The 25,451-nt window shown below is 45.6% G+C and overlaps 1 pseudogene; it reads left to right on the top strand.

Moving 5' to 3' along the window:
* LOC111978584 (integrin beta-3-like) overlaps window positions 1–25,451 on the top strand; it is a 42,495-nt pseudogene that overhangs the window by 2,808 nt on the left and 14,236 nt on the right.

Below are 25,451 nucleotides of genomic sequence, written 5' to 3'. Positions count from 1 at the left end.
TGTGTGTGTGTGTGTGTGTGTGGTGTGGTGTGTTGTGTGTGTGTGTGTGTGTGTGTGTGTGTGTGTGTACATGCGGTCTGTGTGCAGGTGTGTCCATTACTTGAGGTTCAATAAGCATGCCAAAGTGTTCGATTGATCGCCCAGACAATCACTATTTATTAAAAAGGTGTCTTAAGTCATACACACACATGTACACACACCGAATTACTGTAGGCTATCTACACCCTGACAAAAGTCTTACAGGAATCCTGCATGAAAAATCCTACAGGAATCCTGCAGGATAAATATTCTGCAGGATTCCTGTAGGATTTTCGGGCCAGTTTCCTGTAGGAATCATGCAGGAAGTCCTTCAAGAACACTTTTCCTGAGGGCTACCAGAAGGAATTGTTCTACAGCAAAATGGCCCCAATCCTTTTGGATATCCTGTAGATAAGATTCCTGAAGGTAATTCTGAAATATTTTCAGGGCCATTTTCCTGTAGAACAACCTGTGGGATCCCTTCCTCATCCTTAAAATAATGGACATAAAGCATAAGATATCTGATTGCATAGGAGTTTATTATTCAATGCAGGAACAGCGGGTGTGTTTGATTGTCCATTTCACCAGCACTGTGCAATAAATATGATTCCTAGGAGAAAGAATATTGATGAGATTCTGAATAAATATGGTAGAAGCATAGGTAAAAGAGTGAGTCAGTCATTGGCTTAATCAATAAGTGCATCAATGACGTCGTCCCCAGAGTAACCGTACGTACATACCCCAACCAGAAGCCATGGATTACAGGCAACACTGAGCTTAAGGCTTGAGCTGCCGCTTTCAAGGAGCAGGACTCTAACCCGGAAGCTTATAAGAAATCCCGCTTTGCCCTCCGGTGAACCATCAAACAGGCAAAGTGTCAATACAGAACTAAGATCGAATAGTACTACACCGGTTCTGATGCTCGTCGGATGTGGCAGGGCTTGCAAACCATTACAGACTACAAAGGGAAGCACAGCCGAGAGCTGCCCAGTGACAAAAGCCTARCAGACGAGCTAAACTACTTCTATGCTTGCTTCGAGGCAAATAACACTGAAACATGCATGAGAGCACCAGCTGCTCCGGAAGACTGTGTGATCACTCGCTCTGCAGCCGATGTGAGTAAGACCTTTAAACAGGTCAACAGTCACAAGGCCGCAGGTCCAGACGGATTACCAGGACGTGTACTGCAAGCATGCGCTGACCAACTGGCAAATGTCTTCACTGACATTTTCAACATTTCCCTGTCCGAGTCTGTAATACCAACATATTTTATGCAGACCACCATAGTGACTGTGCCCAAGAACACTAAGGTAACCTGCCTAAATGACTACTGATCCGTAGCACTCACGTCTGTAGCCATGAAGTGCTTTGAAAGGCTGGTCATGGCTCACATCAACACCATTATCCCAGAAACCCTAGACACACTCCAATTTGCATACTMCCCCAACAGATCCACAGATGATCCACAGATTACTTATTCTTGCAGGAATTGTCATGGTCCTGCAAGAATTTCAACATTTCAGCAGGACGTCATACTCTTGCAGGAGTCCTGCAGGAGCATCGGGGAGTTTGTCAATCGTACAGGATTCCTGCAGGACACCTTCACAAAGGGTAGAATTCCTGCATGATTCCTGTAGGACTTTTTGTTTGTGTGTGCCCTTGCACATTTATATATGTACGATTGCTGTATGTATACTATGCATATGTGGGTGCACGTGTGCGCGTATGTGCATGTGTGTCTACATGCTATGTTTACGTAGAGTTTGGTGAGTGACTCTACTGTCATTTCAGGTTCCAACATCTGTACATCCCGAGGGGCCAGCACATGTAAGCAGTGTCTGGCTGTACATCCTACTTGTGCGTGGTGTTCCCAAGAGGTGGGTTTAAATTCTCCCTGATATCTCCTTCAATTCTCCTTTCCTGAGGGATCACTGATCTGTGTAACAGAGGTGGTTTGCCTATGACCTAAAGATGGGCGCTAGCTCCCCTGAGCTAATGCCTAGGCTTAGCTCAGAAAGCTAACACAGTCTTGTGGCACGCAGATGACTCCTGTTTGGACATGTTGTAATCAATCTGATGATTGACATCAAGGAAATTGAGCCACAGAATAGTGTTGTAACTGTAGTTAAGGGCAATGGCAATGGATGGGGACTGCACTTTGGCAATTCCCTGGCATGTGTTACTCCCTTCCTCCTTGAAATGTTTATTAATTTTCTCCATGTATTCATCCCTATGATTATATTTCTGGGTTGCTCCACCAATTATGTGTTTTTTTGAGAAGTGTAACAGGGTCAAAAAGACTTGAATTGACCAAATGTTTACTTTGTGTCAGAAAGAGAACATGTTCAACCTCATAAAAAACACATTTTCACATCTCAAGATGTTAAATAAAAAAAATACTATAGTAAGTGCCTATCAAGTGCCAAATAAAGTAACAGGGTTGACCGTAACAGGGTTAACTATTTCTTCTTAAATCAGCCATGAATCCACTTGTGACAGGGGGAATTTAAGCTTGTTGTGTGCAGCAGGTAGTGGCAATTGAATGCAAGCTAAAAAATATATATAATGTGAAATTGTTAAAACAGTTTTAGCCTGTCTATTTATGGGTAACAGGGTTGACGTGCTATGCTCGGCCCACTCAGTTTTCCACCACAAACCATCAGAAATGGCCAAAAATAGCTCACCTTTTACTCTATGGTTTGATTATTAGATGTTCAGTGTTTCTCTTGAAAAAAATATTTTAAAAGGAATCGTTTCACCGTATTAAAGAGATACTTCAGGATTTTGGCAATGAAGCCCTTTATCTACTTCCCCAGAGTCAGATGAACTCATGGATAACATTTTTTATTTCTCTGTTTGAAGGAAGTTGCTAACTAGCGTTAGCGCAATTGATAACTAGCGTGAGCACAATGACTGGAAGTCCATGGTAACTYCTAGCATGCTAGTTAGTTTTTACTCACAAAACTACCTCTAACTTCCTTCATACCAGATGCAGAAACATAAAAAATGTAGTCATGAGTTTCTGGCTCTGGGGAACTAGATAAAGGACTTCATTGTCAAAATCCCGAAGTATCCCTTTAAAACGAGAGTTCAGTTCATGTAACAGGGTTGACCTTAAAATGAGGGACACACTTAAATGGATTCACTAATCACATGAAATAAATAGTAATCTTTAGAAATGACTTTGTCAAAGCAACAAAATGACTAGGGCCTTACAATGATGTGAAATGTTGAGATACTTTGGGATTTAGTGGGTTAAAATCTTCCTAGAAGTGATACAGGTTGACMTAGGGATATGTCAAAATGAAGAATTTTGGCACTTTAGCAAGCATTTATTCATATAAAAAATATGATTTTTGGAATTCTCTATGTGGTCTATATTAAGTAGCAAGTCATTTACTATAAGAGGCTTTTTTTTCTCTTTTTTTCTCTCCACCATTTCTAATCCAAATATCAAAGTGAAACAACCCTTCTATGGCATGGGGCATGTCAGGACTTGCCCTTTCACCTCCATGGCCTGGCTAAAAACAAGATGGCCTACCACAAACAACACATAGGCTGTGTTATAACTGCTACTTCTAGCTTTTTTGAAGGGAAGGGTAGAGATTATTAAAACTTCCTGCTTCTCTCACTAACTTCCTGGATTGTTCCATCAGGACTTTGGGCAGGGGGTGGCAGGCTCGTCTCGTTGTGACCTGAAGCGTAACCTATTGGTGGCGGGCTGTACTCCCCCGGCCGCCCTTGAGTTCCCCACCAGCAAGCTGCAGGTGAAGGAGGACCGTCCCCTCAGCAACAAGGCAGCCGGAGACACGGCCGACGCCACGCAGATCCAACCTCAGAGACTCCACATCACCCTCAGACCAGGTGAGATTATTAGGCTGAGACCAGGTAAGATTATTAGACCAACACCAGGTGAGATTATTACACTCAGATCAAAAGAGATTATGCCTATTACATTTTGGCCAAGTGGGATTAACACAATGAAACCAGGTGGGATTATTACCCTCAGACCAGGTGAGATTATTACACTGACAACAGGTGGAATTATTGTACTCAAAACAGGTGAGATTATTACACATTCAGACCAAGTGAGATTATTAGATTGATACCACATCACCCTCAGACCAGGTGATATTATTACATGAGACCCGATGAGGTTATTACATTCAGACCAGCTCATCCCAAATTTCCACCTCTCCCCCTGTCAGATGACTCCAAGCGGTTCACAGTGAAGGTGCGCCAGGTGGAGGACTACCCGGTGGACCTGTATTACCTCATGGACCTGTCCTTCTCCATGAACGATGACCTGTTCCGCCTCCGCACCCTGGGGAAAGGCCTGGCCGAGGAAATGGGACGCACCACCAGCAACCTGCGCATGGGCTTCGGAGCCTTCGTGGACAAGCCACTGTCGCCTTACATGTACATCTCCCCCAAGGAGGCCCTGCTCAACCCCTGTCACGGGTAAGCCAGGGTTATTAAACTAGGGATAACTTTGTTTTAGTTTATCCTTAATTTAAACAGGTTCATGACATTAAAATGGGGAATATATATCTTACAATAAGGAAAAGGAAAGCTCTGACACCCATTTGCACCCTTCTCTCAACAAAACACCAAGCACTATCAGTCCTTGTATGACTTCCTCTTTAAACTTGAGAGTGGTTATGTTTCCCCAGCCCCGTCCTTCTTCTCACCAAACAGTGGCAAGGTCAGGCTATTGAAATTGTAGGTTGTGCCTTTAAACTGTCATGTATAAAAGCTAGCTGTTGGTGTTGAGTCATTCTGAGACTCTGTGGGTGATGATGCTTAGTCAGCGTGTAGGAGTCAGACACAAGTAATCCAGAGATCTCGACGGGGGTTTAAGGAGCGATTACAAGATTGGCTGTCTCCACCCTGGTTTAGCTGAACTTTTCACTGGTTTGAGGTTTTGCTTCCTTACACTCCTGTTATCTTTTTCTCTCCCTCACACTCTCTCTCTCTCCCTCCCTCACGTCATCTCTCTCTCTCTCCCTCACTCACACACGTAATCTCTCTCTCTCTCTCMCTCTCCCTCACTCWCACACGTCKTCTCTCTCTCTCTCGCTCTCCCTCACTCACATACGTCATCTCTCTCTCTCTCCCTCACTCACACACGTCATCTCTTTCTCACTCACATACATCATCTCTCTCTCTCTCCCTCACGTCATCTCTCTCTCCCTCACTCACACACATCATCTCTCTTTCTCTCCCTCTCTCACACACGTCATCTATTTTTCTCTCCCTCTCTCACACACATCATCTATTTTTCTCTCCCTCTCTCACACACGTCATCTCGCTCTCTCTCTACTAGAACAGTACTGTATACAGTGCATATGTACAGTGCTTTTTACACATTTTGTTACGCTACAGCCTTATTCTAAAATGAATACAATATTTTTTTCCGTCATCAATCTACACACAATACCTCATAATGACAAAGCAAAAACAGGTTTTTAGAATGTTTTGCAAATGTATTCAAAATAAAAAACACAAGACCCTTTGCTATGAGACTCGAAATTGAGCTCAGGTGCATCCTGTATCCATTGATCATCCTGGAGATGTTTCTACAACTTGATTGGAGTCCACCTGTGGTAAATTCAATTGATTGGACATGATAAGGTCACACAGTTGACAGTGTGTGTCAGAGCAAAAACCAAGCCATGAGGTCGAAAGGATTGTCCGTAGAGCTCCGAGACAAGATTGTGTGGAGGCAGAGATCTGGGGAAGGATACCAAAACATTTCTGCACCATTGAAGGACAACGACCCTAAGCACACAGTCAAGAAAACGCAGAAGTGGCATCYGGACAAGTCTCTGAATGTCCTTGAGTGGCCCAGCCAGAGCACGGACCTGAACCCAATCGAACATCTCTGGAGAGACCTGAAAATAGCTTTGCAGCAACACTGCTCTTCCAACCTGGCAGAGTTTGAGAGGATCTGCAGAGAAATAAGAGAAACTCCCCAAATACAGGTCTCCCACGCTTGTAGCACCATACCCAAGAAGACTCGAGGCTGTAATCACTTACAAAAGGTGCTTCAACAAAGTACCGAGTAAAGGGTCTGAATACTTATGGAAATGTGATATTTCAGTTTTGTATGTTTAATACATTTGCTAAAATGCCTAAAAACCTGTTTTTGCTTTGTCATTATGGACTATTGTGTGTTGGTTGGATGAGGGGAAAAAATGATTGAATCCATTTCTGAATAAGGCTGTAGCATAACAAAATGTGGAAAAAGTCAAGGGGTCTGAATACTTTTTGAATGCACTGTAAATCAATGAGATGATAGAGGACGCCATTTTTTTWATGAGCATGGCCTTATTTCTATTGTAGCATATTGGATGACTGTCATTTATATTCCATTCACATTGATAGGTTTATGATACTCAAATTTTCCCTATACCCATCATGAGGTCGTTACAACCTAGCATATCAATGAACGTTTACAACATAAGTGCACAGGTCGTGAGAAACAATTTGAGTAATTAAGGTGACAGAGAGTGACACGTTTAATACCGCCTTGCACACTCTTGCCTGCATCAACAGAATTGGCAGAATGAATACACCTCTGATCACATGGAAACACAGTTCCCTTTCATAGCAGCCACATACTTACAGCATGAACATTTTGCTCATTGCATAATTCCTTCTCGCATCTACACACTCTCCTCCTCTCGCCTTCTCCCTTTGCTTGTGGACTTCAGTACACAACAAATCAGCTGTCTGTGACCAGACAAAAAAAACTTGTGCCATATTCTTTTCATTTTTAATAATGGATTTAATGCTGCTCTGTGMGATGTTCAAAGTTTGGGATATTTTTTATAACCCAACACTGATCTGTAGTTCTCCACAACTTTGTTGCTGAACTGTTTGGAGAGATCCTTGGTCCTCATGGTGCCACTTGCTTGGTGGTACCCCTTTCTTAGTGGTGTTGCAGACTCTGGGGCCTTTCAGAACAGGTGTATATATACTGACACTTAGATTGCACACAAGTGGACTTTATTGAACTAATTATGTGACTTCTGAAGGTAATGGGTTGCACCAGATCTTATTTAGGGGCTTCATAGCAAAGGGGGTGAATACATAAGCACGCACCACTTTTCCATTATTTATTTATTAGAACTTTTTGAAACAAGTTCTTTTTTTCATTTCACTTCACCAATTTGGACTATTTTGTGTATGTCCATTTTTTTTTATCCAATATTTTACCAGATAAGTTGACTGAGAACACGTTCTCATTTACAGCAACGACCTGGGGAATAGTTACAGGGGAGAGGAGGGAGATGAATGAGCCAATTATAAACCGGGATTAGGTGACCGTGATGGTTTGAGGGCCAGATTGGGAATTTAGCCAGGACACCGGGGTTAACACCCCTACTCTTACGACAAGTGCCATGGGATCTTTAATGACCTCAGAGAGTCAGGACACCCGTTTAACGTCCCATCCAAAATACGGCACCCTACACAGGGCAGTGTCCCCAATCACTACCCTGGGTTATTTTTTAGACCAGAGGAAAGAGTGCCTCCTACTGGCCCTCCAACACCACTTCCAGCAGTACCTGGTCTTCCATCCAGGGACTGACCAGGACCAACCCTGCTTAGCTTCAGAAGCAAGCCAGCAGTGGTATGCAGGGTGGTATGCTGCTGGCAAAARTACATGAAATCCAAATAAAAATTCATTTAAATTACAGGTTGTAATGCAACAAAATAAGAAAAACACAATGGGGGATGAATACTTTTGCAAGGCAATGTAGCTGCTAGCTAGGAAACCCGCTACAATAATGTAGTACAGTGTGCAGTCAGCAAGTAGTTTAGCTAACCTTGACTTGAAGAGTTCCAGTATTGGAAAGCCATAGCCAGCTAACTAACATAGCATCCCTCTCTGTTTGAGCCTGGTGTTTGAGTAGGCTTAACTAGCTAGCTGGATTCACTAGCAAAGTGAAAGTGAAAAAAATACAACAAAATATAGCTAGCTCAATCTCTCTCTCTCTCTTGCTTCTCCTTCATTTTTAAAGAAATGTATTTGTTCAAAACTGTTTAAATATTGTCTTTCTCTTTGAGTTAACTACTCACCACATTTGCACTGCAGGGCTAGTGTCACGTGTGCTTCCTCTCAGGCCTCTAGGACACCAGGCTGCTAGTTATGGAGCACACCTGTCACCATCYTTATTATGCGCACCTGCGCTTTATCAAACTCACTTGGACTCCATCACTTCCCTGATTACCTTCCCTATACAGTTGAAGTTGGAAGTTTACATACACCTTAGCCAAATACATTTAAACTCCGTTTTTCACAATTCCTGACATTTATTCTAGATAAAAATTCCCTGTCTTAGGTCAGTTAGGATCACAACTTATTTTTAAGAATGTGAAATGTCAGAATAATGGTAGAGAGAATGATTTATTTCAGCTTTTATTTCTTTCATCACATTCCCAGTGGGTCAGAAGTTTACATACACTCAATTAGTATTTGGTAGCATTGCCTTTAAATTGTTTAACTTGGGTCAAACATTTCGGGTAGCCTTCCACAAGCTTCCCACAATAAGTTGGGTGAATTTTGGCCCATTCCTCCTGACAGAGCTGGTGTAACTGAGTCAGGTTGTAGGCCTCCTTGCTCGCACACGCTTTTTCAGTTCTACCCTCAAATGTTCTATAGGGCTTTGTGATGGCCACTCCAATACCTTGACTTTGTTGTCCTTAAGCCATTTTGCCACAACTTTGAAAGTATGCTTGCGGTCATTGTTCATTTGGAAGACCCATTTGCGACCAAGCTTTAACTTCCTGGCTGATGTCTTGAGATGTTGCGTCAATATATCCACATAATTTTTCGACCTCATGATGCCATCTATTTTGTGAAGTGCACCAGTCCCTCCTGCAGCAAAGCACCCCCACAACATGATGCTGCCGCCCCCATGCATCACGGTTTGGATGGTGTTCTTCGGATTGCAGCCTCCCCCTTTTTCCTCCAAACATAACGATGGTCATTATGGCCAAACAGTTCTATTTTTGTTCATCAGACCAGAGGACATTTCTCCAAAAAGTACGATCTTTGTCCCCATGTGCAGTTGTAAACCGTAGTCTGGCTTTTTTATGGCAGTTTTGGAGCAGTGGCTTCTTCCTTGCTGAGCGGCCTTTCAGGTTATGTCGATATAGGACTCGTTTTACTGTGGATATAGATACTTTTGTATCTGTTTCCTCCAGCATCTTCACAGGGTCCTTTGCTGTTGTTCTGGATTGATTTGCACTTTTCGCACCAAAGTACGTTCATCTCTAGGAGACAGAACGCGTTTCCTTCCTGAGCGGTATGACGGCTGTGTGGTCCATGGTGTTTATACTTGCGTACTATTGTTTGTACAGATGACGTGGTACCTTCAGGCGTTTGGAAATTGCTCGTAAGCATGAACCAGACTTGTGGAGGTCTACCATTGTTTTTCTGAGGTATTGGCTGATTTCTTTGATTTTCCCATGATGTCAAGCAAAGAGGCACTGAGTTTGAAGGTAGGCCTTGAAATACATCCACAGGTACACCTCCAATTCACTCAAATTATGTCAATTAGCCTATCAAAAGCTTCTAAAGTCATGACATCATTTTATGGAATTTTTCAAGCTGTTTAAAGGCACAGTCAACTTCTGACCCACTGGAATTGTGATTATAGTGAATTATAAGTGAAATAATCTGTCTCTAAGCAATTGTTGGAAAATGTACTTGTGTCATGCACAAAGTAGATGTCCTAATCAACTTGCCAAAACTATAGTTTGTTAACAAGAAATTTGTGGAATGGTTGAAAAACGAGTTTTAATGACTCCAACCTAAGTGTATGTAAACTTCCGACTTCAACTGTACATGTCACTCCCTTTGGTTCCTTCCCCAGGCGTTATTGCCTCTCTCATCGTCACTCAATGCCTAGGTTTACCTCCACTGTACTCGCACCCTACCATGCCCTTGTCTGTGCATTATGCCCTGAATGTATCCTACCATGCCCAGAAGTCTGCTCCTTTTACTCTCTGTTCCGAATGCATTAGACTACCAGTTCTTATAGCCTTTAGCCGTACTCCTATCCTACTCTTCCTCTGTTCCTCTGGTGATGTGGAGGTTAACCCAGGCCCTGTGCGTCCGCAGGTGCTCTCATTTGTTAACTTCTGTAACTGGAAAAGCCTTGGGTTCATGCATGTTAACATCAGAAGCCTCCTCCCTAAGTTTGCTTTATTCACTGCTTTAGCACACTCCGCCAACCCTGATGTCCTAGCCGTGTCTGAATCCTGGTTTAGGAAGGCCACCAAAAGTTCTGAAATTTCCATCCCCAATTACAACATTTACCGACAAGATAGAACTTCTAAAGGGGGCAGAATTGCAATCTACAGTAGAGATAGCCTGCAGAGTTCTGTCCTACTATCCAGGTCTATGCCCAAACAGTTTGAGCTACTACTTTTAAAAATCCATCTCTCCAGAAAAAAGTCTCTCACTGTTGCCGTTTTTTATAGACCCCCCTCAGCTCCCAGCTGTGCCCTGGACACCATATGTGAATTGAATGCCCCCCATCTATCGTCAGAGTTCGTGATGTTAGGTGAACTAAACTGGGATATGCTTAATAACACCCCGGCCGTCCTACAATCTAAGCTAGATGCCCTCAATCTCACACAAATTATCAAGGAGCCTACTATGTACAACCCCAAATCCGTAAACATGGGCACCCTCATAGATATCATCCTGACCAACTTGCCCTCTAAATACACCTCTGCTGTTTTCAACCAGTATCTCAGCGATCACTGCCTCATTGCCTGCGTCCGTTATGGGTCCGCGGTCAAACGACCACCCCTCATCACTGTCAAACGCTCCCTAAACACTTCTGCGAGCAGGCCTTTTGTAACGGAATTCCTTCATCCGAAGAGGAGGAGCAGGGATTCGACCAAAACGCAGCGTTGTAACTTGACATGATATTTATTAAACAAAACCGAAAACACGTAAATCAAAACGAAACAACGAATGCAACACATTGAAATAGAGACAAAACACAAACGACGTAGACTGACCTGAACGTGTGTCAAGAACTATTTTATCACATTTTTACGTATAGAAGCGTACAAAGAACAAGCTTTGATACAAACGGTAACTTCTCATGAAACTCAAATCCGGCCCGAAACGAACGGAACAAACAACAGAGTTTTTTTATACTCACATGCCAAAACAGCTTACCCGTGTGTAAGGTCTACCGCCATCACATACAGACAACGCATAGAGTTACCGCTGAGACGCAGCGAATCAACACTTTATAACCTTAACTTCATGGTAGGAATCTAACGACTCCTATCCTTCAACTATGATTTCAAGTCTGAGAGTAGTAGGATGAAAACCACGCTCTAATTGAGAACCATAATCAGGTACCTCACTCAAACCCAACATAGAAACACAAAACATAGACTCCACGCCAAACCACGTCCTGACAAGCAAACACAAAGCCATAATATACTAGACGAGAAAACAGGAGTGAAACATAACCCCCCCCTTAAGGTGCGAAACTCCGGGCGCACCAGCACAAAGTCTAGGGGCACAGGGTCTGGGTAGGCATTCTGACCAGGTGGTGGCTTCTTAGGCCTTGAGGCGCAGGTCACCATAGCCACTCCCAGCTTAACTTATCTCGCCCTCCCAATGACCAACCTCCAAGTACCCCACCTAAAATAATAGGCCTCAGCAGGACAAGGGGCAGCACCGGGTACCAAGGGGCAGCACCGGGAACAAGGGCACGCACCGGACAAGGGGCAGCACCGGGACATTAGGAGCAGCACCGGACCAAGAGTGATCCTGCTGGCTGGCTCTGGCGACTCTGGCTGGCTGGCTCTGCGATCTGGCTGGCCTCTGGCGAAATCTGGCTGGCTGGGCTCTGGCGGATCCTGGCTGGCTGACGCTTCTGGCGGATCCTTGCTGGCTGACGGCTTCTGGCTAGTCATGGCTGGCTGACGCTCTGGCTGGTTCTGGCTGGCTGGCGCTCTGGACGCTCATAGGCGGCTGACGGCTCTGGACGCTCATGGCTCCGCTGACGGCTCTGGCAAGATCCTGTGCCTGGTGGGTCTTGAGGCAATCTGTCTGGTTGGTAGGCTCTGGAGATCCTGTCCTGGTGGCGGCTCCTGCAAATCCTGTCTGGTGTGAGTGCGGCCTTGAGCAGAATCCTGTCTGGTTGGCAGCTCTGGCAGAATTCCTGACTCGACGAATGGCTCTACGGCTCCTGACTGCAGCGAGAGCGGTTTGCTTCTGACGGCCTGCGGGAGCAGTTCGGGCGAGCTTGACGTAATGGGGCTCGGGACAGGACGGATGGTGCCTAGAGCGGCGTCTTGGGATCAGATGGGATGGGCCAGACGGCACTGGGCAGACGGGAGCTGGCTGGCAGACGGCGCTCATAACGGGGAGACGGTCGGTTGGTTCAGGATGCGCGGACGACTGGGCCACTTGACGCCATGGGTGCCGTCACTGAGCTCGAGGGTAGTTGCCGTATCGCTTTGGGTCTCGGGCGAGTGACGACGGGATGGGCTGTCAAGGATGAGAGGTTACTTAGGAAGGCAGTACGAGTGATGGTGTCTGGCCTGAGTTATGAGGCAGACGGATGACTAGGAGCTCTATGGATCTATTCGTGAGTGCCCTGAGAACACCTGGAGCGCAATCCTTCCCGTGGGGTAGCGAGTTGTCTAGACTACCCTCAGGCACACGCAGGGAACTTCCATAGGCTATTTGCGGGTGGGAGTTATGGGACAGGGCATCCATCTATGAAGGTTCTGCAACGGACGCGTACTCTTGGGGACGGAATGCGTCTCGGGTCCTTATCCCGCAGGAACTTGCGATGGGTGCATTCCGCGGCGGCTAGGGACATTGTCTGGTGACTGAAGGGCACGCACATCAGGACGAGTATCGAGCGAGAGAGAGGAACATGTGTACAGGGCGTACTAGGTGTGTTTAGTAGACGTCAACAGACTGTGAGCATTAGTTGCGTGGGGCCTGGTAACTGAGGCAGGCACTGATGGCTGTAAAGTGACTGCGAAGAGCAACGGCAACCAACAGGAAGTAGGTGCGTGAGGATGAAAACAGGCGTAATCTGCGAGACGCACTGTGGAAAGCCAGGTGGCTGGATGGTTTATGAGCCACTGGTGGTAAGCTTGGCTGGGGCGGGGAGCGGTTAGGAACGTCCGGGATGAGATAACCGGAAGCCAGAGATGAGACAGCAGTCGTGACGTGGCATTCGCCTTGAAAGCACTAGAGCACTGCCCAAGCCTTACCCTAACAGTTCCGTGTTAGTATGCTCACATCGCCCGACCAGTGCGGGAGGTTGGAGATAAACTCCGCAACCGGGCTATGTGAGGCGAACCGGGGAAACCGTGAAACCAGAAGAAAAGATTTGGCGGAGCCGCCCCCCTGAAGGTCTAGGTGCAATCTAATGGCCAAGGCGAGATTGGACGCACACTGGCGAGCACCAGCCTGTGTTGAAGGCACCGGGCTTCTCCATGAAAGCGCATAGCGTTCTAGAGCAGCATGCCCAATGACTCCAGGCACCGTAGAAGCTCGAGTGGGCGGGGCAGCGAGTGGGCACAATAACCTGGCACCGGGCTGAATGGACAACACCAACAGGGAGACACCCGTGCGCTGCTAAGCTGCGGTCAAAACACGGCGCTCCCCGTACTCGCGTCTGACTCCCACGGTCTTAGGCTGGCAGCGTGATGCAGAGCTGGGCGCAGGTCTCCTACCGAATGCCGCTTTGGGGCCCCAAGCCTACGTGACCTAGCTCTTGTCGACAACTGGCCGCAGCGTGCGAGAAGTGGCCAAGAGACATTGTGTATTGGCGCAGTGGGTAATGCTTGTTCGCACCACGAGGCGCTCCAGCCACGTCTCCTTGAGCCTGCCCGAGTCCTGCATAGCCTGTGGAACCAAGCGCTCCTTGGGTTCGTCGTCGCTGGCGACCCTGCACATTCCTCCTCCGAGACCGCGGCGGAGTATTCACCCCAATCGTGAGCCCCAGTGTCCTTTCTCCCTGACAATACGCTGTCTATCCCATGTCCCACGGATCTCCTCATTTAGTAATTGTACTCTGCCTCGAACTCAACGCTGCTTTCGGCTACCGGTTAGGGTGGGTGGTTCTGTAAACGGCCGCATTCCTACAATCTAAGCTTAGATGCCCGTCACAATCCACACAATTCGATCAAGGAGCCTACTATGCTAACGTCTTCAGACCCCAAATCCGTCAACACATGGCCGCAACCCCTCCATAGATATCATCCTGACCAACTTGCCCTCTTAAATTACACCTCTGTGCGTTTTCAACCACTATCTGTCAGCGATCACGCCTCATTGCTCTGCGTCCGTTATGGGTCCGCGCGTCAAACGACCACCCCTCATCACTGTCAAACGCTCCCTAAACACTTCTGCGAGCAGGCCTTTTGTAACGGAATTCCTTCATCCGAAGAGGAGGAGCAGGGATTCGACCAAAACGCAGCGTTGTAACTTGACATGATATTTATTAAACAAAACCGAAAACCGAAGAACACTTGAAATAGAGACAAAAACAACAAACGACGTAGACTGACCTGAACGTAAGAACTTACATGTAACGAAACACGGCACGGAAAAAACAGACTACACAAAAACCGAACGAACAAAAACAAACCGAAAACAGTCCCGTGTGGCGCAACATACACAGACACGGAAGACAACCCCCACAACCAACAATACGAGTGACATATGAACAGAACACCTACCTTAAATATGATTCTCAATTCAGAGGAGATGAAAACCACCTGCCTCTAATTGAGAACCATATCAGGTACCCATAAACCACATAGAAACACAAAAACATAGACAGCCCACCCAAACTCACGTCCTGACAACTAACACAATACAAAAACTACAGAAAAACAGGTCAGGAACGTGACACCTTTCTAATCGACCTGGTCCGGGTATCCTGGAAGGATATTGACCTCAACCCGTCGGTAGAGGATGCCTGTGTTGTCGTCTTTAAAAGTGCCTTACTCCACCATTTAAATAAGCATTGCCCCTTTCAAAAAAAAATTGAACTAAGGACTATATCTTGGTACACTCCAAACTTGACTCGCCCTTGACCAGCACAAAAAATGCATGTTGCGCACACTACACGTGGTTTCCACAATGAGTACACACCTTGCATAACTGGTGAACACAGTGGCAACTAAACCTGAACGTGCGCATATACCCACCGCACGAGGACCTGAGGCTTAGAAACTACCACTGTCCTCACCACCAGCGAAAATCACAGATATATCGGAGAAATTTTCAGTAACGCATTTCTCAACTGCTGGCACCATGCTATTCCAACCTGGGATACTAACCACACAACCCTACTGCGGCAACACAGCTCTGCACCTCGCCAGCAACCTCCAGAAGCCAATCAGACTGGATAAACAGATGCTTCTATCGTCCAGGCCATCAGACCGATAAACAGCTTTCTATCGTCCAGGCCATCAAGACCTGATAACAAGCTTCTATCTCAGGCCATCAGACCGATAAACAGCTTCTATCTCAGGCCATCAGATACCGATACACAGCTTCTATCTCCAAGGTCCATCAGACCGATAAACAGCTTCTATCTCAGACCAATCAAGAATCCGATAACAGCCTTCTATCTCAGACCATCAGACCGATAAAACAGCTTCTATCTTCCAGACCATTCAGATTAGACCGATAAACAGCTTCTATCTCCAGACATTTCAGTGCAGATAGCCGATAAACAAGTCTATTCTATCGTCCAGATCCATCAGACCGATAAACAGCTTCCAGGTCCACCAGTACCGAGCCTGATTACAGAAGCTTCCATCTCGTCAGACCTAATGCAAATCCTGATAAACAGCTCAGATCCAGACCATCAGACCGGTAAACCGAGCTCCAGTCATTGTCCAGACCATCAGACGGTAAACAGGCAAGTTGCTAATCTCACCAGACATCAGATAGCCCAAGCCGATAAAACAGCTCTCTATCTCCAAACCCAGCGACTAAAGCCACTTCCTATCTCCCAGACCATCAGACCGATACAACACTTCTATCTCTCAGAACACATCAGACTGATCAACCCCCCAGCTTCTCCACCCCCCTCGCTCTCTCCTTCCACCAAACCAGACGGCTGAATGTCTGAAACGAGCTGCAGAATCTGACCTGACAACTCAGCTGGGCAAAGACAATCTGGGACGCCTGCTCTTCCTAAAATATCCGGCGCCATTGTCGCAACCCCTTATACTAGTCGTTCAACTTCTCTTTCGTATTGGCTGAGATTCCTCGGTCATTCCCCTCTTCAAAGGGGGAGACACCCTGGACCCAAACTGTTACAGACCTATATCCATCCTGCCCTGCCTATCTAAGGTCTTCGAAAGCCAAGTCAACAAACAGATCACTGGCCATCTCGAATCCCACCGTACCTTCTCCGCTATGCAATCCGATTTCCGAGCTGGTCACGGGTGCATCTCAGCCACGCTCAAGGTCCTAAACGATATCATAACCACCATCGATAAAAAACAGTACTGTGCAGCCGTCTTCATCGACATGGCCAAGGCTTTTGACTCTGTCAATCACCGTATTCTTATCGGCAGACTCAACAGCCTTGGTTTCTCTAATAACTGCCTCGCCTGGTTCACTAACTACTTCTCAGATAGAGTTCAGTGTGTCAAATTGGAGGGCCTGTTGTCCGGACCTCTGGCAGTCTCTATGGGGGTGCCACAGGGTTCAATCTCTGGGCAGACTCTTTTCTCTGTAAATATCAATGATGTCGCTCTTGCTGCTGGTGATTCTGCTGGTGATTCGTTGATCCACCTCTACGCAGACGACACCATTCTGTATACATCTGGCCCTTCTTTGGACACTGTGATAACAAACCTCCGAACGAGCTTCAATGCCATACAACACTCCTTCCGTGGCCTCCAACTGCTCTTAATTGCCAGTAAAACTAAATGCATGCTCTTCAACTGATCACTGCCAGCACCCGCCCGCCCGCCTAGCATCACTATTCTGGACGGTTCTGACTTAGAATATGTGGACAACTACAAATACCTAGATGTCTGGCTAGACTGTAAACTCTCCTTTCAGACTCACATTAAGCATCTCCAATCCAAAGTTAAATCGATAATCGGCTTTCTATTTTGCAACAAAGCCTCCTTCACTCATGCTGCCAAACGTACCCTCGTAAAACTGACTATCCTGCCAGTCCTTGACTTCAGCGACGTCATTTACAAAATAGCCTCCAACACTCTACTCAGCAAATTGGATGCAGTCTATCACAGTGCCATCCGTTTTGTCACCAAAGCCCCATAAACTACCCATCATTGCGACCTGTATGCTCTCATTGGCTGGTCCTCGCCACATATTAGTCGCCAAACCCACTGGCTCCAGGTCATCTATAAGTCTTTTCTAGGTAAACTCTCCTTCCGCCTTATCTCAGCTCACTGGTCACCATAGCAACACCCACCAGTAGCACACGCTCCAGCAGGTATATTTCACTGGTCATCCCCAAAGCCAACACTTCCTTTGGCCGCCTTTCCTTCCAGTTCTCTGCTGCCAATGACTGGAACGAATTGCAAAAATCACTGAAGTTGGAGACTTATATCTCCCTCACTAACTTCAAGCATCGGCTGTCAGAGCAGCTTACCGATCGCTGCAGCTGTACACAGCCCATCTGTAAAAAGCCCATCCAACCACCTACCTACATCATCCCCATATTTGTTTTTTGTTTTCTCTGCTTCTTTTGCAAACCAAGTCATTTCACTTACACATCCTATCACTCCAGTGTTAATTGCTAAATTGTAATTACTTTGCCACTATGGCCTATTTATTGCCTTACCTCCTTACTGTACGTTTGTTTTTGTCGCACTGCTTTGCTTTATCTTGGCCAGGTCGCAGTTGTAAATGAGAACTTGTTCTCAACTGGCCTACCTGGTTAAATAAAATAAAAAATAAAAGATTGTTTCTGTTCCTGTGTCATGTCTGTGCATTGTTTGTCTTTCTTATTTTGTATTATGTTGTGTTTATTTATTAAAACACTCACTCCCTGAACTTGCTTCCCGACTCTCAGCGCACATCATTACAGAATAACGCCTCACCTAAGGGAAGCATCAGGGAGTTTTTTCGGTAGGAATGACGTCGTGTTTGGCAGCTGCTACAGGCTCTCATGCCTCAGACAGATCGCCAGGCTCCCCTGCCTCCGCCGGCTCGTCCGACTCTCATGCCTCAGCTGGATTGCCAGAATCCGCTGCCTCGGCTGGCTCGTCGGGCTTTCATACCTTCACTGGATCGCCAGGCTCCCCTGCTTCCACCGGCTCGTCAGGCTCTCATGCCTCAGCCGGATCGCCAGGCTCTCCTGCCACAGCCGGTCTGTCAGGTTCCCGCACTCCAGCCAGCGACAGGTTCCCGCATATCAGTAGGGGTGACTGGTCTGCTCCTGATCTCCGGGATCGTCCATTTGGTTGGCGTCCTGCAGCTGGAGCCGAACGCGCCGGGGAGGGGGTACCGTCACGTATGCTCTCTCTCCGGCGCTCTAGGTCGCCATGCTCCCGCGTCTCAGCCAGACTGACAGGTTTCCCGCGCCTCAGAAGAGGTGACRGGTCCGCTCCTGATCCCCGGGATCGTCATTTTGGTCGGCGTCCTGCGGCAGTAGCCGCGCGTCGGTGAGGGGGTACTGTCACCTGTGCTCCCTCTCAGGCCTCTATGTCACTAGGCTGCTTGTTATGGCGCACACCGGGTCACCATCATTATGCGCARCTACTCTTCATCAGACTCACCTGGACTCCCTCACATCCCTGATTATCTTCCCTATATATGTCACTCCCTTTGGTTCCTTCCCCAGGCGTTATTGTTTCTGTTCCTGTGTCATGTCTGTGCGTTGTTCGTGTTTCTTATTTTGTATTATGTTGTGTTTATTTATTAAAACACTCACTCCCTAAACTTGCTTCCTACTCTCACTGCACATCGTTACAACTAGCTAGCTGTAGCTTATGCTTTCAGTACTAGATTCATTCTCTGATTCTTTGATTGGGTGGACAACATGTCAGTTCATGATGCAAGAGCTTTGATAGGTTGGAGGACGTCCTCCGGAAGTTGTCATAATTACTGTGTAAGTGTATGGAAGGGGGTGAGAACCATGAACCTCCTAGGTTTTGTACCCAGAGGAGGACGGAAGCTAGCTGTCCTCCGTCTACACCATGGTACTACCCTACAGAGTTCTGTTGAGGCTGCTGTAGACCTTCATTGCAAAACAGTGTGTTTTACTCAATTATTTAGTGACATGAATATACTTAATATAGTTTTATCTAAAAAGGATAACTTTTTAATATTTCACTTTAAAAAATGTATGACATTCACTGAGGATGGTCCTCCCTTTCATCCTCTGAGGAGCCTCCACGGATGTAAATGTAAACCATTTTTCCCTCTTTGTATAAATAGAACAGTGGGGTGAATGGATGTATGGATGGATTGATTCATTAATTGATTCACTGATGGATTATTTAATGAATTCATTGATTGGCAGGATCAACACCACCTGCCTGCCCCAGTTTGGCTACAAGCATGTGCTGTCTCTGACTGAGGAGGTGGGCCGCTTCACTGAGGAGGTGAAGAAACAAATCGTGTCCAGGAACAGAGATGCCCCCGAGGGAGGCTTTGACGCCATTATACAGGCTGCCGTGTGTAATCGTGAAGGCATGTAAGCGTCACATCAGCACACACACACACAGCACACACACACACACACACAACACACAAACGCACACACACACACACACACACACACACACACACACACAGTGTCTTACTCTTTATCTTTCTTACCATTTTTGTTCACTACTTCCATCCTCTGTTGGTCAACCTCAGGAGAAGATTCGGTTGGCGTCAGGGTGCCTCTACCTCTGATCTTCACCACGATGGCCAAGACCCACGTGGCGCTTGATGGGCGCCTGGCGGGTATTGTGCAGGCCCAATGACGGGAAGTGCCACTCAACTCAGAGAACATGTAAAGCTGTCTACTATCATGGTCAGTCGGGTGGCGGGTCATGTGTCGCTTTGTGTGTATGTTGTGTGTGTGTGTGTGTGTGTGTGTGTGTTGTGTGTGTGGTGTGTGTGTGTGTTTGTGTTGTGTGTGTGTGTGGTGTGTTGTGTGTGTGTGTGGTGTGTGTGTGTGTGTGCGTGCATGCGTGCGTGCGTGCGTGTGTGCGTGCGTGTGTGTGCTCATGTGTTTGAAACTCCTCACTCTGCTCTTCCTCTTCCAGGACTACCCGTCACTGGCTCTGATCACAGAGAAGATGTCAGAGAACAACATCAACCTCATCTTTGCCGTCACCAGTCTCGTGGTGCCCCTCTACCAGGTCAGTAACAATTAATTGAGCCACCCAACCAACCAATCAATCAACCAATTACATTTGATTTACAGTGTCTTTGGAAAGCTTGCACCAATTTTCACGTTCACATGTTTTGACTTACAATGGAATTCAAATGTATTGAATGATTTCTTTGTTTGACAGAACTACAGTGAGCTGATTCCTGGGACCACTGTGGGCACCCTGTCCAATGACTCAGGCAATGTCATCCAGCTCATATTAAATGCCTATGCGGTGAGTGGACCTGTGTGTGTGTGTGTGTGTGTGTGTGTGTGTGTGTGTGTGTGTGTGTCTGTCTGTGTGTGTGTGTGTGTGTGTGTCTGTTTGTGTCTGCATGTGGGTAGGTGCGTGCATGAGTCCGTGTGTGTTTATATCTATAGCGCCTTCAGAAAGTATTCACACCCCTTGACTTTTTCCACATTTTGTTGGGTTACAGCCTGAAATAAATAAAAAATTGTCAATGGCTTACACACAATACCCCATAATGTGAAATGGAATTATGTTTTTAAACATTTTTACAAATTAATAAAAAATAAAAAGCTGAAATGTCTTGAGTCAATAAGGATTCAACTCCTTTGTTATGGCCAGCCTAAATAAGTTCAGTAAAAAATGTGCTTAACGAGTCACATCATAAGTTGCATGGCCTCACTCTGTGCGCAATAATAGTGTTTAACATGATTTTGTAATGACTGCCTCATCTCTGTACCCCACACATACAATTATCTGTAAGGTCCCTCAGTCAAGCAGTGAATTTTAAACACAGATTCAATCACAAAGACCAGGGAGGTTTTCCAATGCCTCACAAAGAAGGGCACCTGGTTAGATGGGTTAAAAAAAAGCAGGCATTGAATATTTCTTTGAACACTTTGGATGGTGTCAATACACCAAATCACAGATACAGGCGTCCTTCCTAACTCAGTTGCTGGAGATTAAGGAAACCGCTCAGGGATTTCACCATGAGGCCAATGGTGACTTTAACACAGTTCTAGAGTTTAATGGCTGTGATAGGAGAAAACTGAGAATGGATCAGCAACCTTGTAGTTACCAATACTAACCTAATTGACAGAGTGAAAAGAAGGAAGCCTGTACAGAAAACAAATATTCCAAAACATGCATTCTGTTTCCAGCAAGGCACTAAAGTAATACTGCAAAAAAATGTGGCAAAGCGATTAACTTTTTGTCCTGAATACAACATTTTATGTTTTGGGGAAAATCTAATACAACACATTACTGAGTACCACTCTCCATATTTTCAAGCATAGTGTTGGCTGCATCATGCTATCAAATCAGAATCAAAGCAAATGTTATTTATCACATGCGCTGAATACAACTGGTATAGACTTTACAGTGAAATGCTTACTTTACGAACCTTTCCCAATGATGCAGAGTTTAAAAAATAATAACAGCATTTTAAAATGGTAACCAACACAAGAGGAATAAAATAGAATACACAAGAATGGAGCTATATATAGTACCAGCTATATACCAGTACCAGATCAATGTGCAGAGGTACCTGAGGTAGATATGTACATAAAGGCAGGGTAAAGTGGCTGCGCATCTGGATAGATAATAAAATAAAGAACAGAGTAGCAGCAGCAAATTATGAGTGTGTGTGCATGTTTGTTTGTGTTGTGTCGGTATGTGTGTGTGTGTGTGTGTGTGTGTGTGCGTGCGTGTGTGTGTCGTGTTGGAATGTGTGAGGGATTTGTGTGGGAGTGACAGTGTAGTGTGTGTGTGAGTGAGTGTCTATGTATATATGGTATGTATATAATGCCTAGTGAGTGTGTGTAGGGTCAGTGCAGATAGTTTGGGTACCATTCATTGACTGTTGACTATTTAGCAGTCTGGCTATTTAGCGGTCTTATGGCTTGGGGGTAGACGCTGTCTTGGAGCCTGTTGTTCCGAGCACTGATGCTCCGGTACTGTTTACCGGACAGTAGCAGAGTGAACAGTTTATGGCTTGGGTGGCTTAAGTCTTTTYTCGGGCCTTCCTCTGACACCGCCTGATATAGAGGTCCTGGATGGCAGGTTTGGGAGTTCTGCATCGCTGGTCAGCTCATGGCTGGGTTTCCCTTCATAATCCGTTATCGTCTGCAAGCCCTGCCACATGKGGTGAGCATCGTAGCCGGTGTAATAGGTTTCCACCTTCCTCCTATATTGTCCTTTTGCATGTTTGATGTCACGTCGGAGATCGTTGTCGGATTTCTTGTATGCGTCCATGTCAGTGTCCTGTTTAGTGTAAGTGGATAGCTCTAGCCTTTAGCCCACAGTGGGTGTTGCCTGTAGTCCATGGTTTTTGGTTGGAACACGTTCTTATAGTCACTGTGGGGATGACATCGTCTATGCAGTTATTGATGAAACCCGTGACTGTTGTGGTAAACTCCTCAATGTTATTTTTTCAATATGTTTTTTTATTTAACCTTTATTTAACTAGGCAAGTCAGTTAAGAACAAATGATCAGATGAATCCTGGAACATATCCCAGTCTGTACTAGCAAAAAAAAAATGGTAGACTCGAGTCTGCTTTGTCCGCGAATCAGTGGTACTTCCTGTTTGAGCTTTTGTTTGTAAACAGTATGCAGGAGAATGGAGTCATGGTCAGATTTGCCGAAGGGAGGACGAGGGAGGGCCTTGTACGCGTTTCTATGGGCGACCCTAGTGACCCTAGTGGCACAAGACCCTTTAGCGACCCTAGTGGTGTTGGTATAATCGTTAAGGACTGGAGAGTTTTTCAGGAGAAAAATTTAATGGAAAGGAGCTAAGCAGAGGCAACATCCTAGAAGAAAACCTGGTTCAGTCTGCTTTCCATCAGACACTGGGAGATTAATTCACCTTTCAGCAGGACAATAACCTAAAACGCAAGGTCAAATCTACACTGGAGTCGCTTACCAAGAAGACAGTGAATCTTCCCGGCTGGCCAAGTTACAGTGTTGACTTAAATCTGCTTGAAAATCTATGGCAAGACATGACAATGGTTGTCTAGCAATGATCAACAACCAATTTGACAGAGCTTGAAGAATTTTGAAAAGAATAATGGGCAAATGTTGCAAAATCCAGGTGTGGAAAGCTCTTAGAGTCTTACCCAGAAAGACTCACAGCTATAATAGCTGCAAAGGTGATTCTAACATGTATTGACTCATGGGGATGAATTCTTATCCAATGAAGATATATTAGTGTTTTATCTTTCATGTGTGTGTTTTATGGCTTGTTTCATCTGTGTGTAATTCTGTGGACAGAAAATCCGCTCAGTGATTGACATGGAGACACAGGGGGTTCCTGAGGAGCTGTCTCTCTCCTTCAACGCCACCTGTCTCAATGGAGAGGTCATCCCTGGCATAAAGTCCTGCTCTGGACTCAAAATAGGAGACACGGTAAGAGGGCTTTTTCTCCGATCACTTCATCTTTCCTTATTTTTTCTCATTTTCCTGAGAGGTCATCCCTAGCCTATACACTCCTGCTCTCGACTTCAAATAGGAGACATGGTACTCACCGGGGCCCTTAACAAATGATGTTGTTTTTTTAAGCCATCCTCAATCRCCACTTTACTGACGACCTTATATGGGAGAAATTACCAGCAATAACAGCCAGTCTCTCTCTCTCTCTCTTCCTCTTTCTCTCTCTCCTGCCCATGGCTACCCTGTTTGAATACTTAAAAAAATACACATTTCCTTCCTCCCTTCCTTAAAGTATTCACTGATCTAACCCAAATTGATAGATTAGGAAGGGTACCATTAAAACACTTTCACCTATCATGTCAGATCAACGATTACTTCAAGGAAGGGATGAAGGACGGGTGTATTTTTTAAGTATTCAAACAGGGTCAAGGACCTCTATACTCTCTTGTATCACTCCATCCTTCTTATTATTTCATTTTCTTGAGAGGTCATTTTGGATCTGCATGCGCTCCTCCAGGGAGCTTGCTTCCTTCCCACTTCTATTCTCTCTACTTGTTTTATTTGTTTATTCCTATTATGAGGGAGGGGGTACATTGCTCTCTTTCGCCTTTTCTTTTGATGGGTGTGTTACTAACTGGTGTGTGTGTGTGTCTGTGTGTGTCTGGGCCCGGCACCAGCCCGTTTCCTGTACATTTCCCCAGTGCTCTGACTCACTCGTGCCAGCCTCATGATCCATGTCCAACTGTCTAGCTTGGAACAGTCACACACGCACACTCGCATGTGGAGGGGATCAGTCATATGCACACAGAAAACATCTGAAAAAAGAAATGTGTGTGTACACACTGCTCATATACTCATAGACACCCTCATAGACACACACCCAAGACCAGGGTTGGGCAGTAACGAATGACATGTAATCCGTAACATGTAAGGGATTACAAAAAAACGGTAACTGTAATCCGTTACGTTACCAGCAAAAATATTGTAAACAGATTACAGATACTTTTGAAAAACTAGATGATTACTTTGAGGATTACTTTTAAATTCAGAAAGGAGGTTTGACACTTCTCTGTTTTCCTCAAACAAGTCAGAGACCACTATAGTGACACACCCAATGGGTTTGATCAATCGCGGGCAAAGAGCAGGAATAGGCTTTTGTAGGCTACAGTCCAAGCTATGTCTTCCAATGGTACGACTGCTGACGGCTTCCAAAGATTTTCCAACTTGAATAAACGCTTGGAGGTAAGGATGACAGCAGTGGTGTAGTCTACGGCGATACGGATATCACTTATTATTGTTATCTACATTGCAAATTGGTGTGAATCCCACTGCTGCTCTCTCATTTAGCTATTTGCCCCTTGGGGGTGGTTGTTGTGGATGGCTGTTCACAAATCTAAATGTGTATTTGAACCCAATAGTGGTTGATTTCAAGAAGTTTAAGCTGCCTATCAATCATTGTTTTTGAAACCAGTGGACAGCCAGTGAAAAATACACTCTTGCAACAGATGCACAGTGCGGAACCCAGCCTATGGAATAAAATTGTGGCTTTTATTGCTCAATCTAATTCATGCTGACAAACAAATGACATCCATAGGCCTAACGGACACATGCTCAAACTCGCACACTTAAAGGGGCAATCTGTAGTTGTGACATCCATTTTTGT

This window comes from Salvelinus sp. IW2-2015, linkage group LG18, assembly GCF_002910315.2.
Source record: "Salvelinus sp. IW2-2015 linkage group LG18, ASM291031v2, whole genome shotgun sequence".
Lineage (NCBI taxonomy): Eukaryota > Metazoa > Chordata > Actinopteri > Salmoniformes > Salmonidae > Salvelinus > Salvelinus sp. IW2-2015.
The sequence above is the reverse complement of the archived record's forward strand: the minus strand, read 5'-3'. Positions and strand labels throughout refer to the sequence as shown.